Raw genomic sequence first — 20,708 nt, 5'->3', positions numbered from 1 at the left:
CAACTCTGCCTTAAAACAAGGGATTCCTAAACCAGGAGGTTGTTAGTCAAAGGGCTATCAAAGCACCCTTATCCTTAAACTGTAGTTTTTCCAAGTATTTCTTCAGGCAAATCGCTGAGTTAAGCGGCTTTCCTCCCCACCCTGGCTACTTTAATCCAGATCAATTCCCTGATCCAGTTCAGCATGCAGCAGCACGCTCAGATGTACTGCTAGGAGCAGCTCAGGAGCAGCAGCAGCAGCAGGGGCTACGGAGAGAATCACCCGTAAAACTACACCCTCAGATTCAACAGCCATGTCACTCAGCTCCAAGAGAGTAAGACACTACAGGCAAACCCCATCAAAATAAAGATAAAGGACAAAAGATGCTTTATGTATGGCTAACTGCAAAGAGATGACCTGAGCCAAACAGAACGTAAAAACCTAAAATCTGGTGACACTGTTGCCATGTTCTATGCACCTCTAGAAGAAGCATAACTTTCATTTCCCCCCTTGGGGATGGGGGCAGGCAAAAAACTCTCCTTTGGGAAGCAGGGACTAGAGTCAGGAAAAGCAAAGCTATGTGGGAGAGCCAACTGATTGTAAAGCACTGAAGACAGGCGGACAAGGCACTCTGAGGAAGATGAGGACCTGAGGCAGGCAAGGAGTGGAGACTGTATGGGGACAACACAGAATTAACTCCGTGGCAGAGCGGTGAGGAGCAGAGGGGAGCCAGGACACAAACTAGATGACACAGAAACAGGATGAGGATGTAGGGGGTCCAGCTGGGGCCAGAGGAGGAGGTCAGGGGAAGAAGTAAGGAAGCTACTTCAGACCTCTGGTGTTCACAATCACTGCAGCTGTCAACAGTTCAGCTGGTCAGTACATAAACAGTTCATACACCCGCTAGTTTCGGATTAATTACATCCATTCTGTAGAAAGACATACACATCACATAGCAAGGTCTACAGAGATTGCAGAAGCAGAGGGGAGAGTAAGCAAAATGTCTGACTGTACTAGGAACAGACCAGAAAATAACACCAATTTTATAAATGATATGACATAAATCAAAGAAATAATCACCTCTGCAGCACTGAAACCTGTTCTACTCATCCTGTCTTGGAAAGGGAACGCAAGGAACTGAGGGGGTTCAGTAAGAGGCAACAAATGAAGAGGAGAGACTTTGGAAGACAGCAAAAACTTACATGAAGTCCACCCATGCCAAACTACATCTATATATTAGGGGAAAAATCTTCTAGTGCAGCCAGAAAGTTACCACATGCCAGGCCTGTGACACAGTGGGTGCACATTCCTCTTCCCAGGTAATCTACCCGTCCTCTCACTGCCAGCCACCACAACCTGACAGTAATTGCCATCAGCTCAGGGGAAAAAAAACACCACTTAAACAGATAGCAAGGCAGATTTTTTCCCCATTCCTACCAAACTGGATACACTATGCAGAGAGGCTTCACTGGGGAGCCTCATGACTGGCATGTCCACAGCCTCACAGACGAACGGCTTTGCTGGGATGCTCTCCCTACCCCTTTAACATAGAGGGCACATAAACACTGCAACATAAAGGAAATTGAGAGCCCTGCTTAAACTGATTGCAGGGATACACTGGAGTCTTATCCACACTCCAGAGTTTGACAGCAATGTATTAGGTCAGGGGACAGCTCTGCTGTAACAGATTCCTTTGACTTGGCTCTATCCAAGGTGGAGAGACACACAAATGCTGCATCAGCGTGTATTTGCTTACTTGCCAGCAGCCCAGATTCTTGAAAACATACTCCAAGTGACTAGCATGTCTCAGATCGAAGCTCGGGCCCTTGATGTGGGCTCCCAGCTCTGTACATCTGCAACTGCCTCTAAGAACAGTGCTAAGGACAGAAGAGTTCAAGTCAAGGAACAGCTGCCTGCAATAAATGCCAAAGTAGAAGAGGAGAGGGAGGGCTGACTCTAAGCAGTGCATGCAAGAAAGATGCTTGTATTGATTCAGGCTAAGGTCATCTCAGGGACCAGGAGTTTGACACCCATGATTAAAGCATAATCAGGAAATGTTTCCTGACAGTGAAGTCTATTACACTGAGGAACAGGCTCCCAAGGGAAGTGTGGGAAGCCTCATCCTGCTATCTCTGTAAAGAGTGACAAGACAGGCTGTAGCAAATAGAGCCCTAAGACTAGTGAGGTAGCCTAAGGGGGCAGTCCCACAAGGTGCCTCATTCAGGAGTAACACTGACTTAAGAAATTCCCTCCTCCACTCCTGCAACATACCTTCCCCAGTTCTGCCAGCACTGCTGCTTGCAAAAATGCACCATGAACTGGATCATTTTAACCTGGGTCATTTCACACATTTGCAGGGATGGGGTTTTTGACCCATATCAGGTCACTGATCCATTTTACACCACTGTCCTATTAGTAATTGCATCAGCACAACTGATGGGATGACACTGGTGGTACATGACAGGAATGTGGGGTGGAAAGTGAGAAGATAAGAACTTTTTAGGACTTGCTTTAGGTATCTTTATTCTAACCTTGTGTGCATGAATTTATGGAAAGACATATAATGGAGAATAAGACTGGGGTGCAGGGGGTTACCTGAATCATGATTTAGCAGGCTCAGACTTGTGTAACTGGACAAAGCCTAGCATATATGGAAATGATCTTCATTTACAGCAGAGAATGTTCCTGTTAATAACAGATGTGATATCAAGAAAGCTTCAGACCCACTGGGCCAGCACTAAGTTTAGTGCTTTAGATTTGAAAGAGACTTGTTTCAATTTTGACTTTATTTAAATGTTTAACTGATTCCCTTTCATGTTTCATTTTCATATTTTTAAATGGGGGAAGGATCAGTTTGGTTTTGAACTGTGCAGTTCCACAGGAACACATACTTTGCCTCTAAAAGCTAGTAGACTCTCATCTCTTTTTTTTTTTTTGTTTGGGGGTGGGGGGAAAGGAGGTGTTAAGAACATCACAAAGTTCAAAATTAATGCCTCAACTTGCAATACACTTCCCCCTCTCCCACAACATTGGTTGCAGAAGCTACCCACAGCTGACACTACTCCTGAAGCTCCATATGGTTCTGCTTCCCTTGATTTTTCCTCAACCTGATAAACTTTGGCTCTGCGCAGGTTTTCCTGGTCCTTAGAAGACAGGACAGATTCCAACAATTCCAGCTTCTCCTTCCCTTGCTTTGATAAGCTCCCACTGTGCTGTCTGTGAAAATCTATTGTGACAACAAAGCATAAAAGTTTGTTTGACCATCACCAATGCCTTAGAATTTTTCACATTGTGGTTAGTATTCTTAAAAATTACTTACATTGCATTACAGCCAAAAGACTTCAGTAACATCCAAGCCCCTTGTACTCAGCAGCATGTAAGCACACAGCAACAAATGCCTGTTCCCGGCTAACATGTCTTGCAGGAATTTGACAAGCAAGCAAGGTTATTTTAGTTAAGGTAGAAAGACTCCAAAATGGTAGACACAAGAAATGGAGTGTTATTTTAAAGCACCCGTAAGTTGAAGACAGTTTTTACAGTTATCACAAGCCACTCAAAAGTTTCAGTGTACCCAGGAAGTAACCAGGCACATAGTGAGTACTATGTACTCAGCCTAACTCAGTAAGCATTTCTTGCAGCTCCCTTCTACACTCAGTCATGAAGGATATAGATCATTACAGCCTCCCGCTGCAGAGCTTTAGCTCACAGTGTAGCAGCTCACACTTTTAGCTCTGGAGATCCCCAGTTCAATCTGCTGCATGTCAGCCAAGAGGGCAGCTGTCATATAAATACAGCCACAACTTTGCATGTGAAAAAGTAGGGAGAAAGAACAGAGATCTTATTATAGAATCCTGGTTGCAACCTGCTGAACAGCTCCCTATTTAAAGTAACTTTCTGTAAAGGAGGGGAAAAAAAAAGAAAAAAAAGTCTTCCAAATCAGCTTCACCAATTCTGTTTTGCAGAAGTCAGTGCTGTTCTGCAACAAGTCAGTTGTTACAAATGCATACATCTAGTAGCTGAAGCACATAAGCCTGCAGAGCCATGAGTAAGGCTCTAGTCCTTTATCAGCAAAAAAGGCCATTCTCATGGCTGCAATCAAGCAATCCGAAGTCCAACAAGGGGTCCAACTTTTTTCTGAACTAAAAGCATTCACCAGAGGGCAAGTCACTTGGACATCCATATTATAATTCAGATTCAAGAAATCTTGTTTTCTCAGCTTAGTTATAACTTGCTTTCTTCAAACTGTACATACAAGTTCTCAAGGTGACTTAACAACACAGAACTTGAGGAGAGTATGTTTGAACTACAAAGGTATAAAACATGGCAAAAAAATTCAATCTCAAATGAAAGGATCTTTTAAGGACTGCAACACAAAACAATTAGACCAAGTTTCTTCTTATCTGTTGATCTTTCTGCAGATCCTTCTGCACACACAAAGCAGTTTTCAAGCCAAACTTTACCAAGCCAAGATGTTCAAAAACAGGATTTAAAACAACACAAAACAGTTTTAAAGTAACATTAGCTTTCCCCCAACAATTATTCTAGAAATCTCTCTCTCCCCTTAGTAAAGCTATTTCAGGTTTAAGATACAGCTCAATTTTTTTTTGCAAAACATTCTCTCCTCTGCTAGAAATTCCCATCCCTCTCTATGGCTCAGCAGCACAGAAGCTGTGAGAGGTCCCCATTCCCTGCAGTCAACCAACCATCCTGGACCACCGGCAGCAGATCGGAGCTAACTCTGACTTGTTGCAAACTACTTACCTGTTTGCTAAATACTACTCACAGAGTAGACTGATCTGACTCAAACATTTCAGTACCTGCCAGAACACAGACTAGCTGAAAACACATCAACTAGTTCATCTGCACTGCACCAGTGGCCTTTCAAAACTCCCTGACATGGAGCGCAGTGCTTCTGATCAGATTTGAAGGAGAGGTACCTAGCAGACAGACAAGCTAAAATGTGTCCAGGCAAATGCTAACACAGAGAGAGCACAAAGCTGCAACAGTTAACCATACAATTCAGCACAAGTGCAGGCACACTGAATAGTTTGTATTTAAACCAGTTAAATTCTCTGGTGATATCCTCCTGTCAGCCTTGCTTCTAGAGACCAATTTTCATTTTGATCAGACTTTCTGTTCCTCCCTCACCTCAAGCAGGACCGGCTCAGGAAGCATGCAAACTATCCGACCATCTCCCTCCCTCAAAAGAGGGTGAGAGAGACAATCAAGAACACGAAGCCCGGTTTTGAAAAAAGCTATGTGCAACTACAGCACTGCAGAAACATTTGGGGCTCATTACGTACACAGAGCAGAACCCTGGCTGGGTTCATCACACAGAAGAGACCCATAAAGAGCTCGCCCCTCCTTACCTACTGCTACCAGACAGAGCTCACAAACATTTGAACCACACTTGTGGTAGAGTCCAATATAAGCAACTGCATGCAGAGATCACTGAAATGACACCCCATTATGCTATTTTCTGGTACTATTTCTGTAAATTTAGCACTGCTAAAAGGTTCCAGATAGACAGTCTCTGGAGACTGAAATCCTTTGCCTACCCTGAGAAGAAATGCAGGGAGAATAGCAGCAAACATATACCTGCCTTTCTCATCTCTCCCAGCCTGCTGAGGCTGAAATGACTGACAAAGGTGCAGAATGAGGGATACGCATAAATTACTAATATTGCAGTAGCAGTCTCACTGTTGCTGTGATAGGCTAAAGACATAACAGAGGCAGGCTCTGCAGGGAGATATTACTTTACTTCAAAATCATTCATTCAGAAAACTTACACACTGAGGAGAAAAGAATCGTTCTATGGTGAACTCTATCAAAAACCTCAGTTTTAAGACCCTTGATTTCTGAGTCAAAAGCAATTTTAACAAGAAAAGGGAAAGAACAGGAAATCAATATGAAACATAAGGAACTTTGGGTTTCAAATGAGCAACGCTGGAGAAGCATTACTTCCGGACACATACCCTAACACACTTCTCATTCCTGACCTGGAAAGTCCATCCCACTTCTGAGAGCCAGACAAGTGTTTCATCTCCACAATCTCTCTGCTGAAATAGCCAAGTGGCATACCAGCGAGAGGATAATGGGTAGCTGTGCACTAGGAAATGGAAGGAAGCCAAAAAGCCACTTCAGCTTGCTGCTCAAGCTGGAACCCGTACTTTAAAAGTGCAAGGCTCCAGATGCGCATTCTCCCAAATCTTTCATTTCATTCTAGGTCTCAAGCTAAACCTATTGCCCCAGAAGCCAGGTATGCGTAAGCAGTACATTAAAAAATGCAGCTTCCTACCAAATTTTCTTCTTCCTCTCCCCTGTTGTGCGGGCCATAGATTATGCAGGGGTATTAGTTTGTTCTGGGACTAACGACCTCAATTTTGACATTTCTGAAGAAAGTTAAAATCAATTATTTTCATCTTTCTTAGTAATCAAAATAGATTTGTTTTTCATTAAAAAACAAACACTTTGCCTCCCAAAATAATTGAAATTGTTACTGAAATGTTCTCTTTACCAAAATCCTGGAAAGACTCAAGTTTATTAATAACATTTTGAATAAAGAGGCACAACATTTCTCCATATCAAAAGAAAAGGAAGCTGTCAATTTTTCACACAAGAAAGAATCCATTTTGAAAACTACTATTTTCTATTAAAAATCCTTGCATTTAAAATAGGAAAAAGGTTTCCACCAACTCTAGACACTGATGGGGGGGGGAAATAGGCCCTACCCCCAATGGGATGGCATTCCTCTCTTTGGGTGCAATGTGGTAACATTTGACTGACGCATCTGATCCATTCCAAAATTCCAGGCAATGTTTTAATCATCAATGAGCAGAATCCTATTAATTTTCGGGGGGCAGGGGGGAATAGAAAAACAGTAGAATATGGAAGCAGAAGGACACAGAGCAGCTGGCATTTGTCTAGCAGATCCAGCTGATTTAGCTAGGGCCATAATTATCAACAGATTAAAGAATTAGATGATGGCAGAAACTGATATCTACTAGTATAACCCCTCCTCCCTCCCACCTCTTGCTGCCATTTCAGCTCATCCCAGTCTCCCAATATAGCTTGAAATGAGAGTCCCATACCAAAGGAAATGAAATAGGAAGAGGGAAAGGAGTGGAAAGACATAAAACAGGATAAAATATAAAGTATAATAGGGTAAGGTATAAAGAGACCATTGGCATGCAACCAAGAGCCTGCACAAACCCTTGCTATGGCACAGAACAGGAGACCCAACATGCCGAGGGGCAGATGGGAAGACATGAAGATTCAGGTGGCCCCTGAGCTCAGGGGGGAAGTAATGGCAGCAGACAGTACCCAGAGGAGCCCCAGTGCACACCATGAGCTCAGCCTTCAGAAGCAACAAACAACACACTAGGCGACTCTCCAGCGTGGTGTCTGCTGTGATAGGCATTTTCATTATTGATGGCATGGTCACAGAACCATAGTGTGAGCTTTCCACGTTAAACAAGGCTTCCCAGTCTGTCCATAAATTCATTTTACTACCAACCACACCTAGATCAATCGAACAACCACTTTTGTTCTGAAGCAAGCCTCCGCTTACAGTCTTGCACTGAAATGATTGCAACAATTTCATTTCAACGCTGATGAGCACTGCAAGTCCTCAGGACCAGCTAACGTAAGAGGCAGCACAACCCCAAGAGCAATATACCTGTTCCAACAGCAGCCAGAAGGCCAGCACGAGCCGCTTGGCCCTTCTGCGTGGCYGACTGACCCGTCAGACCAGCCCACCAACCAACTGACCAACCTGGAGACACACGCTTTCCCACTAGGGGACAGGCTGAACAGTCAACAGGATGGTGTGGAAATACCCATGCTCTACTTGGCTTACTGCCCATTTGGGAACACAAACTGCACAAAGGTCTCTGAGCACGTGAGTGAATCACCCAGTTGTACCTTAGAGCTGTTCTGTATTCCAAGTATTGGGACAATTAACAGCAGAGAAGAGCTGGATGAGGAAGAGCGGGAAGCACAAAAATGAGCTGGGGTACTGCAAAGGGAAGGGAAAAGCAGGTTGGAAGGTGGGGTATTACAGTAGGAAAAGTGGTTGCTGCAGTCTGGAGCAGCAGCTAGGGGAAACGGGAAGGGGCTGTCAGCAGAGAGAAGGCAGGCGAAGGCATGCTCCAGCAGGAGAGGGGAAGGGCGTGTGGCCCAGCGTTGATAAATTGGGTATCGCTGCCAAAGTCTTACACCCGCCCCCAAAGTGTCTGCGTCTGACCAGGGGGCTCTAGCATATGCAACAAGCAGGATCAGCAACAAGCATGCCTGCCCTGCAGCTTTAGGTAGTCATTTAAAGTATCTCAGGTCCAGACCATTAAGTACCTTGAAGATAAGGATGCGGGCCTTGAATTTGATGCGATATGATCACGTGGAGCTCACACAACGGGAGAATGATACACTCCCAGCCCTGACAAGGGCTGTGCAGCTGCAGCTCACACTTCCATTAGGATCCTCAGAGCACACAGTTTCATACCCAGGCAGGCTGCATTTGTAACCAACCCCTCTTGGCCTGTCAGGAGGGCTTGAACCCTGGAGCATCAGCAGTGAAAGCACAAACCTCTGCCTCATGCTCTTAAATAATTAAACTCTGTGGGAGCAGCAGCAGACTCATAAAACTCTTACACAAACCAAGCCAGCCATTAATGGGGGTCAAAGATGAACGCTCTATTTTTTAAGTGTGCTTTGATGCGTGGGGAGAGTGGTGAGAGGAGATCTTCATTACCCTCTCTGGAACATGATGAATTTTTTCTTTCCTGACTATCAACACCTCCTGCTTCCACCTGAATCCCACACTGCTGGCAATCATCCAGACAGCCAGAGACAATCAGAAGGTGTGTTTGGACGACATCCATGCTAGCTGGTCACCTGCAGGTGGGGAAGCAAGAGACCTCGCTGAGAAATGCCGGGCTCTACCAGGCATTCGGTCTGTGCTTAATGGAAGGTTTGGGTTTCACACAGATGCAGCTGGGTGGGATTCCAGGGCCAGCATGATACTGAGAGTCATACAAACCACAATCTAACACACCATCTCCCATACAGCAAGGCATGGAGCACAGCACAAGCTAGTAAAATCTGCTGGGATTATTAGCCTGGGCTCTGTGTCAGAGCAGGGAGCTGCCACGACAACGGGGAGGTAGCCTACAGCACTGCAGGTCAGCAGGGAGGAAATGGAAGTCCCCCCACAGGCAAGGAAAGGCAGCAGCAGGAAAAGCAAGACCCAGTTGAGGAAAAGGTCACAGAAGCACTAGTCTGACCTGCCCCTTCTGGCCTTAAAATACACATATACATAATACACACACACACGTGTGTGTATATATATATATACACACACACACACACACACACGAGAGAGTTTTCTCACATATACTGCTTTGTTCAAACACTTTAAGCAGAGCTGTACTCTTCCCTGTCCCCATGTCCTTTGCATTCCCCCCATTCACATCAGAGTTTTGGAAATGGTTATTTAAGCTTTCCATTAACAAAAAAAAAACAGGGAGGTGGGGGGGGGGAATGCAGGTTGTTTTGTGGAAGAGGTCACCACATCAACGCAGAAGACCTTCCACAGCAGCATGCAGGGATGTTTGGATTTTACCAGCTCCAAGCCAAACGAGTGCTGCTCTGTGAAACAAATCCTTCCAACTCCTACCGACAACAGCCAAGACTCCGCTGGCTTCTTTTCTCCACTGCTGCCTTGGCTCCACAAAGGAGAGGCCGCAGACTGGAAGTGGCTCACCTGCACAAACCACGCTGCGCACACTGAGGAGCTCTAAAAGGAGTCCTTTTCACTGGGACTGGGTAACAGAGCATCAAAAGGGCTCAGTGAGAAAATAAATGATGTGATGGAATTAGAAAAGCCCTCAGTCTAATGAAAATTTCAGGTCAAAGCAAAGCATGTGCCTCCTGGACAAGGGAACATCCCTTCCTGCAGCCTCCTGGGCTACTGTGCCCTACAGAAGCACCAGGTAAATTGAGAGAGAGTACGGATGAGGTGAAGTGGCCAAGTATCCATGAGTGGTCTCCGTATTGTGCTGAGAAAGCAGCTAGTATGGCAGGAGGCCTTAGTGGACACAGAGGCCTGCAGGGTAGCAAAGTGAGCTATTATTTTAAGTAGCACTGATAGACACCCATTATTTCAGGTGACCTGGAGCCTTCTTCCAGCAAATCTTAATACTTTTGCTTTCAGAGCAAAGTTAGAGTTTTGCACACAACAGAAGCTCTCACCTTTCCCAGCATGGCAAAAGCAGCAGCTGTTGCTTCCATTATTCCTGGAAATAAAGGGGAAAACAGCTAGGACTAAAGCCTTGGCACCTCTTCCCTCCTGCCTTTTGGCTACTGGAGCTACAGTTACTATTCAGGACAGAAGTGCTCCACAGGGCACACATTCCAGGGGGCTGAGCTATCCCATGTGGCCAGACTCAAAATGGCAGACAGCACTGAATAGGATAATTAGAAAGTGCAACAGAAACCACAACACAGAAACAAGCAGCTTCCATTACAAGAAATGATTCTCTAGTGTGGTTAGACCCGCCACCCCCTATGCTGGGTCATGGTGGTGCCTCAGGAGCACACTGCTATTATCTGTTTGCAATCTCACATTTCAGTCAGTCTTTCCGCTTAATGCATGAAAAGCGGAGCTAATCAGATTCACTCTCTCTTTCTGCTTAGTGTCTTCAGTTCCCAAGTATGTTCTGTAGTGCTTCAATTGATGTTCAGCTAACACTTGCCAGGACAGTGCGGGGGGGGGAAGGAACTACCTATTCATTTTAGCCCTTCTTTCCACCCGTTATGTCCAAAATTCCTTCTACAGTCAAGCTTTGCAAACAAAACTCAGGAAATTCCCATTTCCCTCTCTACACCACACCCACCTCTCAAATGAGTTCCTTTCTTCAAACTGCTTCTCCAGTGGTATCTGGGCAATTAATCATAGTCCTATCAGCCTTTCTTCTCACTCTCTGGGACAGCTTTTTAAAATATTCCCTGACTAGGAACTTCCACAGAAGGATGTCTTCTGCTGGCACTGTAATACCTCCTCTTTGTTAATCTATGTGAGGTGACCATCTCATGCGTTCCTCCCCCCTTCCTCCCAACTCTATTTGATTATTGCAGTCCTATATGAGAACTCTAACATGCCCTCGGCATTTCCAGGCCAAGCACAAAGTGGCTTCTAACAAGGCCCTGGAATGGCTGCTTCTTTCTTCATCGCATTCCTTAGCGCTCCACAAGGCAGCTGGTGCATTGCTAGGATCAGCAGCGATAGCTTGATCTTCATCAGAGCGATCACTGCAACAGCAGAGAAGGCCCAAAACAGGGCAGATTTCCTGGATCTTTTCACTGAATTTCCATGCTAAAACTGGCTTACAGAAACACCCACGATCATGAACCGGGTTAAGCAGTACAGGAGGGAGAGTCACCCATTACAAGTACAACTGAAAGATCTGCCAGAACAACAAAATTCAGCAAGTATCTACAAGAGATGAGAAAAAGATGTAGGTGGAGGACAAGAGAGCCAGGATACACATCTCTATCCAAAAGGAGCAAGAAAGGGAGACTGCAGAGAAAAAACTGCAACCAGCCCCCACATCTGGATGCATCCCCTGCCTAATACCCAGTACATCAATCAGAACAATGGTAGATCCTGAGAAAACCCCAATTCTCCAACTCCTTCACTAACATCTTTCCCAGAGACTCAACTCACGTGCAAGGGGATGGAAGAAAAAAAAAATATATACTTCCCAATGAAATTACATACAGCATTTTCTGTCTCTCCCTCTCTTCCAAATGTGTCTTTTATATATTTTGCAGCTGGCTTAAAAGCATGTGAGATTAAAATGATTTATTTTTATATATGCATATATCTCCTTGAAAACAAAGACACCTTGTGCTTAGCACATCCAGTGGTACCAATATTTAGTATCAATACACTGGTTCTCGCCTTTATTCACTGCATCTTTAGAACACACATCCACTGTAATAGCCACCTAGAGTATAATTCTACCACCTAAAGCAGCACAACCACACAATAATCCTATTTTTGCCAAAATGTCTTCATAAATGAACAAGGAGAATTTAGATTTAAATGCTTAAAAAACCCAACTGCAGTACAGCATGAAACAAATCTCTACAAACTAACAACTCTCAAGTTGGAGCAAATTCCCTCTTCCCTCCCTACTCTCCTTATTCGAAGATGGTTGTGCCAAACATTCCTAATTTGTGCAGCACACCAATTGCAACCTGCCCTCACCTCAGGTATGGCCACTTGGTCAGTCTGCACGTGCACAGGCTCGCTGCATCCAGCTGCTTTGGGCACACTTCAGTGACACCATCTTCACTATTATGCTATATAAAATGCAGTAGAAAGACACAGTATCTGCTCCCTTAGTCATAAAGCAGCCACTGCAGGTCAACAGACGCCTCCATTGAGTCTCCCAAATGCACACTCTGACCTGTGTCCTAGCCCTGCTAAGTATACACTTGGGCGTGCAACTCATCAGGTTACAAATCCACCTCTCCCTGCTACATACACAACCAGCAAGGGCTAATGCAGATCCACTGGTCTGTCAAAAACAAACCTGAGACAGAAACACTGTTCATGTCATTTTGTGCAAGCAAAGTTCTCCTCTGCCAGTTCCCAAGCAGTTTTGCCTACTGTCCTACAAATATACATGTATACACACATGCCAGCTGCATCCTGCGCTACCTCCCCTCCTCCCAAAGCAACATATTGAGCAGACCCCAAAGTCACCCAAACAGCCTGAAGCCCAAGCTCCAGCACAGCCCTGGCTTCATTGCGTCCCCAGAGTAAAAGGACGTCCATTCTGCACTACCGCAGTAGTGTCCCACAAGGCCTTCCCAATTGTCACTGAGGCCTGGAAGTTATTTAGGCAGCTGCATCTGGGGCTATTGCAATTCACATTTCAAAGACGGGGAGAATTCTTCCCAGCAGCATGGTACCTGACTCCAGGCCTGGCTCACCATACAGGTGCAGAAAAATCTGCATTTACCCAGCCCTTGTCATTTATCCCAGATCTCAAGAATGGTCTGGTCCCATCAACCCTGGGGCCTTAGTCCAAACTGCCACCATCACCACATTCAGTTAAGCTCTTCCACAAGCATAGCCTACACTGACTCCTCAGGCAGTCTCCTCCTCCCCTCACTAGGAGAGGGATACGGCTACTATTTTTTTTAAGCTCTTGTAATATCCTTAGGCTCTGCCTATTAGCAGATGCCCTAAAACACACTCCCTTTAGCAACAGGCTCTCAAGAACTATAGTATATTTTTTACTGAGGAGGCAGTGAATCTCAAGCTCTTCCCTTTTCCATTTTGAAAATACTCCTTGGAAATGGAATCAGCATCTGGAAGCATACAAGTATATCCTGGGAAAGAAGGAGAGGAGGGGAGGGGAAGGGAAGGAACTGAAAATGAAGATTGAGGGTGAGGCTTCACATTACAGCTGAACCAAGCTAATAGTTCACTTCTGCCAAACAAGGGAGGCCCTGCTTCCACCTTTCTTTTATTCCCAACCCCTCACTTCTAGCTACACAATCTTGCCCCTCCTATGCTGCAGCTCTGATGCTAGTCTGAACCCAGAGAGCAGGTTCAGTTTTCTACCCCAGCAGAAAACTATTTACTTTTTTTCGCCAAGGCAGTTTTCCCAAAAGTTGAACAAATTGAATCCATTTAGCATCAGAGTGGGCATAAGGCAAGGAACACAGCTGCAGAGCCATGAGCAAGGCTTGACCTCTCCTCTTAAAGGGAGCAAAATGGTTAGATTGGTTCAGCCAGAGCAAGAAAATCCATCCTTATCTGCACAAAGCTGTGGTTTCACCAGGCAAGCGTACTGGATAGCACAAAAGAAGGAGCCTAGCTGAAAAGCTTGCAATAGATGAGTTTGTTAATGATCTTAAAATATGACATTTTATCTGTTTTTAGGCTCTACCTACCAATAGCATTTCTGAACTGGATGATGAAGGCAGCCACACTGGCAAAGAGTGACATCAAAATAGAGCAGACCCAAACCAGACAAAAGTACAAGTGGTACCACACAATTTCCAGTAACAATTGTGCCTATTTTTAAATTGGACTTTGCTGCTATCAACGATACCACCTCTCAAACAAGATGGCTGCATTCATCACTATGCTCAGAAATGTCTGTTTTCATTACAAATTCGACAATTAGTTTCAGGGTACTCATGGTAAAGCATTTTTCTTTCCCCTACCTACTTCTGCATCATCGGATGAAGAAAATAATGCAGTTCTCTTTGATTAAAGAAAAAATATATATATATTACTGTACTGTCTTTATTCTCTGCACCTCCTCTGCTCAATTACTAAAAGCAATTTACAGACAATAAATGCAACTTCACAGCTGCTTGTATGAAGTATTCCCTCTATTTTATAGATGAGAATACAGCCTATAAGAAATTAAGTCTGATGCTACTAATATCAACGAGGTCTACTTCAAAGCTGGATAAGCAAGAGGAACAGATGAACTCTTAAGGAACACAGATCATGACTGTATGATAGTAATACTAGTAATAAAGAATTAAGGATGTTACTAGCCAGACATAAATTCATTTAATGCATCCACTTAAATACAGTAACACACAAAAGCTTGCTTTGGGCTTTTGCTTGGTTTTGTTGTTTTTATTAGGAAGAACATGAAGAGATTTCAGATTTACCTCTCAGCATCCCACAGACCAAATATGCTCTTTTTTTTCTTTTTCTTTTTTTTTTTAAACTAGCAAATGCACATTTAACTGCTAACCTCTCAGACTCAAAGAGGGTCTTCCTGGTTCATGCATCAAGAATCTGCAGCTAGAACTCTGTACATAATTTTATCAATGAAGATAAGCAAGCCAAAACAGAATCCAACTTTTTCTGTCATAGCCACACAGGCTTTGGCAAGGCTAAGAGGAGTAAAAAACTAAGTCTGTTGTTAAAATCACCACCTGCGACTCTGAAAAAGCACTGGGAGTAGCAACACCAAGAAAAAAAAAATATGGTGCAGTTTTGTACAGGCACTCTTCTGATGATAACTGCTCCTTAAGGTTTAATAAAAATACAAGACCAGCTTTTCATCTTCCACACATTAGCACAGCTCAAAAGTAGTACCTAAATCTAGTTACATGGCTCAGGGAGGCCCAGCTTCTACCAGGAAAAAAACAATACAGACATCCAGGTAATCTAAAGGCTGAGTCATCCGAATAGTCCCTTCAAGGCAAAAATAATTCTACCAAGAATTGGCATGTCAGTATTGAAGACAAAAAGAAGTGTGAATTTTGGCAGCTCATTAATTGCATAGGTTCTATTCTGTCCTTTTACTGCCACACCGAACACCTATAGGTTACTAAATTCACCATGCTCCCACATTCCTCTATCTACCCTACCTGGCTCTGGTCCCCAAAGGTTCTTTCTTGACACCTTCCCACTCTAGCCAACAACTGCCTGTCATTGCCCTCATGTTTCCTCATCCCCAGCTAAACACAAAATAGCATTTGTCCAACCATAGCACTTGGAAAATCAATTTAGGATTAAGGCCTTTATTTCTAGCCTGCACACAAATACCAAGCATGCTTAAACCAACAGTGGGGCATTCTGGGTTTCTGTAGTGTGATTAGTTTAAAACCAAAAGCTATATCACACATGCATCAGAAAGCATATATGCTTCAAGAAGGACAAAAAATATATATATACATAAAAAAAAGGACTTGGTCTTGTAAAATCTCTCACACAGGGAGAGCTGATAAACACACAAACATTTATAGCAGAACCGCCATTTTCTGCATTTACATTGCAGCAAGTACAGATGTTCGTGCCCACAGATATTTGTGCATATATTTGTACCCTTGTCACCCAATCCTGCAATGACATCATAACCTCACACTATCCTGGAAGACCGCTCACAAGTTGAATCTACTGCAGAAAGCACCTGCCCCAACAAGCAGGACTCCACGCACAAAACATGCAACCTGCACTCCCTTTTCCAGACAAGGTCTGGGGTGTTAGTACTAACCCACCAAGACCTGAAATGCTTGTATCCTGTCACTTCAAAACCCGCTCAACAGCTGTGCAAGGACAGAAGGAGAGAAGTGAATTGATGGGCTTGAACAGGCAGTCCTGCAGTTTGACCAGACAGCCTGACATTGTCAGCAATGTTCTGGGAGTCCAGAACTCACCTTCTGCCACTTCCCCAGGCCCCCAGCCCCGACCTGATGAACTTCAGGACAGGCCACAGCACTATTCCTTTTCCTAAGCTCTTCCAGAGGGGACATACTGAAAAAAAACATAAATGGCTCAGGCTGAGAATTTTATTTGTGAGGTTGGCAGATCTGTTGTGGAGACTGATCTACTGATACATATATTTTTTTAATATAAGGAACATATAAGATGCCTAGAATTTGATAGCTGCTTTTTAATTAAACTGAAATAAGTAAATCACAGCCTGTTGCCATGGAGAACGAACAGACACAGCCTCTTGACTCCAGGGCAGGATCAAGCAGGAGAGACAGACAAGGCTGTGAAATTAAAAACACCTATCTTAAAGCAAATGGTCTTGATAATTAGCAAAAAATGTGGCATGGAGAAATAATATAACCATATGGCGGGAAGTGATTTTCAAGGTGAACTACAAAGCTGTTTTAAATAAATGAATAAACTGCTGAAGCAGCTGGGTCACTCACAAAATCATATATGCAGGTTTAAATGTGATATATGTACATATACACACATAGAAAAAATAGTAATTAGCTCTTCTTTCATTTACCTGCCTAGAGTCTGCATCTGGGTTTGTTTTTATTTTTAAGGACTTGTTTCAAGTGATTGATGTTTGCACCTATTTGTACTTACTGGAGAGCCATCAAACTCCTCACACATTTTCAAAAGCTTTGCAGTTCACCCTGAAGCAAGAACCAAGTTTATGGGATATAAAATCTTTTATCTCTTACTCAGTGTCATTACACAATTCTGGCCAGGTCATCAGACACTAATAATCATTTCTGAAGCTGTGCATCCCTGTTACGACTTCCATGACAAAGTGACTTTCAAGGGGGTTTTGCCCCCCACACACCACGTTATCAGATCCTATACTATGTTTCTCAGAGAGCACAGCTCAGACAGTCAAAAAGTAACCCTAGTCTGTTAAAGGGAGGCAGCATGGCCCTCAGCACAAGCTCGGCAGACAGACAAGAGCTTTACATACTCTCTTTCCAGTTTGTACAAGCACAGGGCAACCAAAATATTCCAGCCTTTCCCACTCCCAACCTTATCTGCCACCAGCTCACCGCTTTCAGCAAAGGCTTTACAGAAAGATGGAGTTGGATAGTTTCTGTTGCTCCCACACCACCTCTGCAGAGAGGATATTCTGTGGCAGCTGTCCCACCCTTTTAAGACGCTTCTACTCTGCTCTAATCTAAAAGTGCCACAGCAAGGAGACTCCCCTACTACCTTTGCCAGCACAGCCAGAGCAAATTTGAGCAAGATGGTCTTAAAATTTCCAGCGAGCACATGGCCAGCAAAACACATCTAATTCATAACAGCTTAAAAATACTTGAAATAAAACTCAGTCATCAGGTGCAATTAAAAAAAAAAGTACAGTAGATTTTTGAATGAGAAGGGAAAGACAAACTAATTTTTACTTCAAACCGCCTTTCTATTGGGGGAAAAAGGGGAGGCACACCATTTCTCCCGTTCTGTGTAGAGACCAGTTGCCAGCCACAGTCATTAGTCTTCCATGGGAACTGATGATCCACATGAAGGAAGCTATCAGGATCTCAGTCCAGATCCTCATGACTCAGCCGGTTACATCAAAAAAAGTTACATCTTTAGCACTAATCACCAGAGGTTGAGCTAGCTGTTGACATGTTCTCTTCTGCCCGCCCCCAAAGAAACACCCCTTTAAGGGAGGGCAGTCAGAATAGAAATCTTAGAAAAAGGAAAGCATGGGGGAAAAACAACACTTAAAAGCAGTACCGTCTTCTCTCAGTTTTGCAGTATACGTTACTTTAACTGAAGCCACACCACATGAGACTCATAGCTTTCATTAAAAAAATAAACTCAAGGTCCAAGTCTGCACAATAGCATGCATAAACTTGCAAACCTGGTCCATCCCAAAGCGTACTCAGCAAGGTCCCTGATGCCACTCTTCAAAAATGCTGGGTGGGCAGGCGAGAATGGGCTCTCAGTCTTTGAACACTTGAGGTTGACAGTAGCATCTCCCCACTCATGCACCCCCCTCTTCCCAAAGCCTGCAGTGAGAGGAGCTGTGAAACATCCAGGATTACATCAGCTGTAATGGAAGGTGCTACACACTCTCGATTTCCCCTCTTCCCACTGCTTTCCCTGGTGTGCAATCAGCTTCCTGTTGCTTGAACCACAGTCCTGCCCCAGCACCAGAACACAAATGGTACCACCTCAGAAGCACCAGAGGGCAGACAGTGGCTGTTCTTCCTCACCTTTTGACTTATTTATTTATTTCTAATTTTGGTTTAAAGAGAAGAGATTTAAGTCCATCAAAGCCAGCTTAGCATCTTCCCCTGAAAGGGAACTGTGGCTTCCTCTCTGTCCCCACAAGCCCACCTAACCATCCAAGGGAAGACTTCTTCCCAGGGACACTCTCAGTTGGACAGAGCCAGGGTTACTGGGCACCTCCATTAAAACTCAAGCCAGGCAGCCACTTGACAGATCAAGGAAGATGCTAGCTGTGTCCAGGAGAGGATTATTTTTGTATCACAGCAGCTAGGGTCACAGGCCAAAAATAAGATTCGAAGGAAAAAAAAAAAAAAAGCCATGTATAGGTGTTCCCTTCAGCAGCAGTACCTATGCTGTACACATAAAAGAGCCGAGGGGAGAACACCCACAAGCTTTCACTGGATCTAGCCCCGTCCCCAGGCTGTCTGCAGTCCCCCTCCGTCACCATCACTTGTGCTTTTCCCTCTGTCCCCTCTCCCCCGACCTTCAGCCCGCCCCACTCCACCCTTGCTCTTTGCCAGCTGCTCACAGACCCCTCCCGGCCCGCCAGCCCAGTTCCCCAGGGTCCCCTCCTCCTCCCCACAAACTTCGCATGACCTCTCCTCACGGCCACCCCTCCCAGCCACATGCTCCCAATGCCACTCCCGGCACTCCCATCTAAGGAAACTGGGGGAGATGTTTTAAAACGATGAGAAAAGGCTTCCGAAACAAGCTCTGCTGGGGTATTTTTACACCACGGTAGGTCTTGCCACACCACCATCCTTGCTCCCAACGGGAGTTTCCAGTCATAAACCTCTGCCGCTGTGACTCCACTCCAGGAACGTGTTGCACATGTGCACACCCCCCTGTTGTCAACATCTTCAAGTTCACAGTCCCAGTGGGCAAGTCCCATCGGGAAGGGGGTGGGGGCAGCCTGCTGCCAGCAGTCATTTGGCTAGGGAATAGCAGTTCAAAACCTGGGTGGTGCTTTCAAAGGATAAATCAAAAGATTAAAAAAAAAAAAATCACTTTTATATTCTTCTAAACATTCAGACAGGTCACAACATTTTGATTCATAAGCACTGGAAGCAGGGTGGGGGTGAGAAAAATGGAAGAAGGGAAGGAAAGGAGGAGGGAAGCTGTACACAGAACTACAGAGCATTAACTGTTTGTTCACCGTAAAAAACATGAAGACGCAAATGGAGGTTAAAGGCGGCTGAACACCGAGACACCCAGTAGCTGCCTGACTGACAGAAATCCACGCGAAAGGATGAGTGGCAGCATATGAAAAACACCAGGGGAAAGTAAAAGATCTCATCCAGTGCTTTGCACAGCTTTCAACAGCCAGTTTCCTTGTCTTACTGTACAGAAACTGCCCCAATTCCAACCTCCCCTCCCTATTCCCCTGCGAGGGCAGGCCAACACCATCACCAGCGGCCAGCCCTGCACAGGCTGCACCGCTGCAGCAAGACAAGGTGCTGTATAGCCTGGGGAGCAGAGGAAAGACAATCCCCCAGGGTTAGCTCAACTGAGGCTTGGGCTGTTGGAAACCTCTGTGCATAGATAGTGTGTGTGTGTGTGTGTCCTTCACACTTAAGGGAAGGTTGCTAAAGAATGTGAAATGTGAGCGCTACAGATTCCCTCACCACGTCCCTCCTCCTGCCTTCAATAATACACTTCAACAAAGTCATTCTTCAAACCCCTTTCTCAGGGGGGAGCAGGGGGAGAGCTCAGGTTACAGCTGTTTCAAGAAAAAAAAATCCACTATAAACACCACACACCAAAAACGAAAAGGCAGGAAAAAAAAGTCACCTCAACAAAAAGGAAAGAGAGCCAGACCTGCCAGTTCCTTTTACAAGCCATTTATTTCCAACACACCAACGAGCGCAGCCCCCCGCCCTTTAGGAGGGTAAAACGACCTGTCCGGCCCGGCGGGGCGGCCCCGCACCGCCGCGGCTTCACCTGCCTCTGGCCCGGAGCCCCCGGCCCGCCGCCCCCTCATAACGCCCCGCGGCGGCGAGCGCGGGGGCGCCCCCCTCCCCCCGCGAGCTGGGGCGGGCCGGCAACGGCCGCAACGGCCGCTTACCTGGCGGGGCCGCCCCTCATGGTGCCATCGCCGCGTCGAGCCGTCCCGCGGCGGGGAGCGGGGCTCCCGCGTCGTCGTCGCTCGGGAGGGGCCGGGGTACAAATCCCGTCACGGCATGTGACGCGGCGGAGCCGGGAGGGCGGCTCGCCCCCTCCGCTCGCCTCCGCTCCC

At 45.3% G+C, this 20,708-nt stretch overlaps 1 protein-coding gene across 1 annotated transcript in view; it reads right to left on the bottom strand.

Annotated features, from left to right (window-relative positions):
• Positions 1 to 20,693, bottom strand: part of TCF20 (transcription factor 20) — a 129,918-nt gene extending 109,225 nt beyond the window's left edge. The window contains exon 1 of the mRNA XM_026069085.1: positions 20,538 to 20,693. The gene's annotated coding sequence lies outside the window, so the exon portion shown is untranslated. The remainder of the gene's footprint in view (positions 1 to 20,537) is intronic.
• Positions 20,694 to 20,708: the final 15 nt, after the last annotated feature.

Source organism: Apteryx rowi, unplaced genomic scaffold (genome assembly GCF_003343035.1).
Source record: "Apteryx rowi isolate R43461 unplaced genomic scaffold, aptRow1 scaffold_287, whole genome shotgun sequence".
NCBI lineage: Eukaryota > Metazoa > Chordata > Aves > Apterygiformes > Apterygidae > Apteryx > Apteryx rowi.
This window is presented reverse-complemented; position numbering and strand designations above follow the sequence as displayed.